Raw genomic sequence first — 4936 nt, 5'->3', positions numbered from 1 at the left:
CCCCCTGTGGCTGTTCCTGATGGCCCCACCTGGGCCTCCCAGGAGCCTCTTCCCCACTATGGCGATCAGGGTAGGAGGCCTGCACAGGCTGGCCTGTAAAGTGCAGAAAGCCTGTGGTTTTTCGGCAGGAGACTGCATGTGCAGGCCTGCCCTTTCTGTCTACACAGGCAGCCCTCTTCTCACGCTCATCAGGTCAGTCTGGGCCTTCGCTGTCCTGCACTCCTCCTTTCCTAATGCTGTAGCATAAGACCCAATTAAACATCTTTTGGAGAACTTTATTTTGCATATTTGTGATTTCAATCTGGAGTAGGGTAGGCTGAACTGGCTGCATTATTTGCTGGTAACACTAAAGGCAGTAGGCACCGAAAATGGCCAGCAGCCAGAGCTGGTAACATTGTGGGTGGCTTCCAACCAGAGAGTGACCAATAACAAGGGAGAACTTTTCCCTCTGAGTGACTGAAGACCTTGGAGAGCTGCTGGAGCTGCTCGCTTCATGGCTTGGAGAGCAGTGAGGACAGCTGCTAACATGAGGAGATGAGAGCTGCTGGCATTCACAGTTCGGAGTGGGTAACACTAGAGCAGCTACACTAGGGCACTTGCACTTTGCTTATTCATGATTTCTATCTGAATTGAGCAAAGGAGCCCCTGGCCAATGAATGGGTAAAAATACCCCTAGGGTACTCGCTCCTGAGTTTGAGGGCAGGCCACGTCAGCAGGCAGGAAGCAAAGTACAGCTCGGGTAGGTGCAAGATGAGGCCGGTGGGAAGGAGAAGGTGGGTAGGGCAGCATCTGGGGCTCCACAGCAGAGCTGAGAGTTCTGAGTTCCAGGAAGGCACAGCAGCCTGTACACACAAGGAGACAGAAAGCACACATTTGAACCCACAGCTGGTGGGCATCTTTGCTCTTACATATGTAGACATGAGGTGCAGATGCCTCCACTTGGCATTCAGCTGGCCCACAAGTTAGGGACAGTCTGTTGGTTCTGTCTCATCTCATACCTCTCCTCAGCCAAGGTATACCAGATATACCACAACCTTCTCATGAACATAAAACCCTTGCTCCAGGCCTTCCCAGGCCAACTCCTGGCCTCCATTTTACACTGGTGGGTAACCGTCTAAATTATTTAAACCAATCCCTTTGACCTTGAACAGGGCACTGTATGAGTTTCACTGGAGTGGTGAATGGCCTGTTCACTGCTTCTGGTCCTCTTGGTGTCCTGTCTCATCCCAAGTACGAGAGAGGTGACCTGGCAGCTGCTCTCCTGGTGCCTGTCACTGATGCTTAGGGTGAGGTTCTGGGGGACCCCTTCAGAACCTATGCTTATACTCTAGAAGGACAGGAACTTGGCTCCAGTGTGGCCAGCCTTGACCTGAGATGGGAGCTGGTGGCCTCCTCTGAGGACAGGCAGACTGGTTGACTGTATAATACAGGTGGTGTTGGTTTCCCTCCTTCTCTGTCCCCTCCCCAGAGCCCTACCTCCTGGGGTTCTTGTTTTGGCTTTGCTTTAGGAGGACCTGGGCTAACACACTTTATATAGCAATTGATCACAAGTGCTTCCCTGTCACTAGCTTGCGATCCCTGTCCAGCAGTGGCCTCCTCTGGACAACTGTGTTTCCCAGCCTCCTTCCTTCCCGGGCTCCCTACTTCCTGCCATTCTCCACTCTCCCAAGGGGCCTGGTTTCCATTACCCTCACCCTCTACCTCCTCCATGACTTTGACTATTTCCTCTGTGCTGATGACCCAACATGTTACCTCAAGAGAAATTCAAAGAAAGATGGCTTTTGATGGGATGTTCTAGGTAGGCTTGTGTCTAATCAGTGATCCAAGCCTGAAAGGGGGCAAGAGAAGCCAGGTGAGAAGCCAGGTGAGACTCCATACTCAGTACTTCTGTTGTTCTGTTTGTTTAGTTGAGCCTTGTCTGCTGCAGGCTTTGGGAGAGAGCCTTGGAGGGCACAGGACAGAAGTGTCTGGATGAGGTTGGAAGAGGCACAGGAAGAGCCTCACCTCACATCACTCGCTCATGCTCAGCCCTTGTTGCCAAGCAATACATCACTGCAGAGTTTAGAAAACACAGTTAGCAAACAAGAGCCAGTGATCTCTCATCTTCCAAACACTCAGGAAAACCACGAGAACATTCTGGTATGCATCTTTTGTTTTTATTTATAAAAATTATACTGTAATGAGGTTTTGTAGAGGTCCCTTTTGTTATAAACTCAATTTCTACGATATAAAACCCCCTATATATATATATATTCATTCCAACCATTATTTTGGTGACCACTTTAGCTAAAAGTTTATCAACACCCATATACTTTAGAATGAAGTTCTAGAATTGCAATCCGTAGGTGGAAGAACACAAATTTTTAAGCTTTTGTATGCAGTTAAGTAAATGTCTAAAGTTTGCCAGTTGACACTCAGTTAATGTGTGGTGTTTATTTCCTCACATTGCATTTTCTTATGTTATTAAGGAAGAGAACATTCTGCCGTGTTTATTGCTGTGTTCCTTCTGTTTTCATGTCCTTGCCTCTGCCTATTTTGCTTTTGGAATGCTCATCTTTGTCTCAGCTTTGTCTCTTACCTGGGAAGGAGAACAGCCTTTGAGAAACACGATGCAAACACTTCTCCCATTTTTATCTGTGTTTTGATGAACAAACAGTTCTTCCTCCTTTCCAAATTGGGGCCATGAGTGCCTCCACATTTTTTTTCAGGTAAATGCTCAAGAAAGGCACAGCTTTTAAGTTTCAATAGGTGTTTATCCCAGTGCAATACACACTCGAATCCAGAAAAGCATCACTTCCTTCACTCCAGAAAGTTACTGTATGTTCTTCCCCATCAATTTTCTGCCCACCCACCCTAAAGAACAACTCATTGGACTTCCATTCACATGGGTTATTGGTTCCCGGGTTTAATGTTAGTAGAGTCACAGTGTGCTTCTGATATTCACTCATCGTTAAGTTCACTTTTTTATTGCAGAGTAGTATTCTCTTGTATTTATCCATACAAGTGGGTTATCCATTTTTCCACTGATTATATTCAACATTGTAATACTCAAAGATTAAAGTCAAATTATTAGTATTTTCCTTTATGATTGATGGTATTCTTTCTATTCCATTGCCAAACAGAAAAGTTGTTTTTGTTTTTCTAAACAGTTAAATCTTTACTTCATTTGATAAGGCAGAGATTCAACATTATTCCTTTCCCTCCAAGTGATCAGCAGGTAGTCATCCACTGCATATTGTGACTTGAAAAGCCACTTTATTATATTTTAAGACCTCACAGGGGTGATATTAAAAATAGTAAACAACTGGTATGGCACAGCCTGGAAGGCTGCCCATCAACAACAGCTGGAACAGCCAACTGTGCATATGCTGGCTGGATACCAGCCCTGAGCTTCTACATTTACTTAGGGCTGTTTCTTTCCTTTATATTATTTTCCATCCATGGAGGCCAGTATCATTCCATTTTAGAGGTAGAAAATTCTGTTTTCTGGAACAGTTTCTCCCTCATTACTCTTGACCGCTCAAATGTTTATTCTCCCAAATAAACTATTCAATTTGATCAATTCCCAAGAAGTTCTAATATGGACTCAGTTACATTCAGGTATGTAAGGTGTTCTCTGGCTAATGAGGATTTCCAACCTGCCTACCTCTTGTTCAATGCCCAGTATTGTCATTGTACACTTATTGTATAGCTGGCCATTTTGCTGGACTTCTAATTGTAGATTTTGAGTCTTTGGGACTGCTTCATTTCTGCACTAAGGACTGATTCCTTTAACAGCAGGACTCATCTTAAGATTGATACTGTGTGAAGTTCCCATATGAAGCGCCAGGTCCGAGTTCCGGGGCACTGCGGCTGTAACTCTGCCTGTCCTTTTATGCTTTGCTCACGGTAGAGACCCTTCTACGTAGGGAGCTCCTCTGCACTGGCAGTGGACAGGTGTGACAGATACATCTGTTCAAGATCCTAAGTATCTCCTCTCCAGAAAAGGCAGGTGAGGTTCTTTCAGTCATTTACAGGTGCCTCACATTCCAGTAAGGCCTGAGGGCTCCAGGTGAAGTCAAACTCTTTCATGTAATTCCACCTAAGATTGTATTTTCCCTGACCTTTTTGCTCAGGCAGATGTCTCTCACTTCTTGTAAAATCAATTTTAGAAGATTTATGTTCAGGACTTTATAGTCGATACATTTTTAGATAACCCTGTTGAACAATTTTGAACCTTGATTTTTATCACCTAAATGTTAGCTGGCTTCTGCTTTTGCTTCATTTCACCTGAAAGCTGATAACGTACCTTTCCTACCAGTAACCAGCACTATTCCTTAATTGTGGTCATCGGCTTCAGCTTTCTCGTTTTAAAATTCTGTGATTCAATCTTTGGTTTCAAAGTTGATCTCTAGCAGAGGATTTCTTACAACAAGCAGTTTTTTGATTATTATGTATTATTTCGATACATTCAAAAAATGTCAGGTCACACATTTTGTTTTGCAAACTCTTTGACCCACGTAAGTCCGGCTTTTCCTGGAGTCACTGATCTAGAACGTTATTAAATAGAATCTCTGTTCAATTCCTAAAGGGCAAGACCTACATGGCCCCGCCACCTGACAGCCCAGACACTGTCACAGAGGCCAAGGGTGCTGCTGCTTCCTGGAATGCGCGACTCCGACAGCTTGGAGAAACGGTGCCACGCTCCCGAGGGTCACACAGGGCCCTGGGCAGTCAGGCGCGTGGCCTGCAGATGCACATCCACACTCTACTCCCGCACGGGCGGCAACAAAGGCGCGTGGCCCGGGCTTGCACAGGACCTAGCGCGGCCTTTCAGGAAGCTGCACCCTCACTGCGCTCCCAGCGGGTGAGCTTGTCCCAAGTCTGCCAGCCAGGTTGCTCACAGCGCAGGCCGGGCGCACCCGACCCAGCCCTCCATCCTGCCAGACAGCTCTCC

General features: G+C 46.0%; 1 long non-coding RNA gene across 2 annotated transcripts in view; it reads right to left on the bottom strand.

Annotated features, from left to right (window-relative positions):
* Nucleotides 1-296: 296 nt before the first annotated feature.
* The window catches only part of LOC104856342, a 7009-nt gene continuing 2369 nt past the window's right edge, over nucleotides 297-4936 (bottom strand). The window contains exons 3-4 of one of the 2 annotated variants that reach the window (XR_778601.2): nucleotides 1753-1828; nucleotides 297-842 (exon numbers count right to left, since the gene is read on the bottom strand). This is a non-coding gene — a long non-coding RNA (uncharacterized LOC104856342). The remainder of the gene's footprint in view (nucleotides 843-1752; nucleotides 1829-4936) is intronic. The other variant, XR_778602.2, reaches the window with a different exon arrangement.

Source organism: Fukomys damarensis, unplaced genomic scaffold, assembly GCF_012274545.1.
Source record: "Fukomys damarensis isolate Sample0158 unplaced genomic scaffold, DMR_v1.0_HiC HiC_scaffold_16, whole genome shotgun sequence".
NCBI classification, from domain to species: domain Eukaryota; kingdom Metazoa; phylum Chordata; class Mammalia; order Rodentia; family Bathyergidae; genus Fukomys; species Fukomys damarensis.
This window is presented reverse-complemented; position numbering and strand designations above follow the sequence as displayed.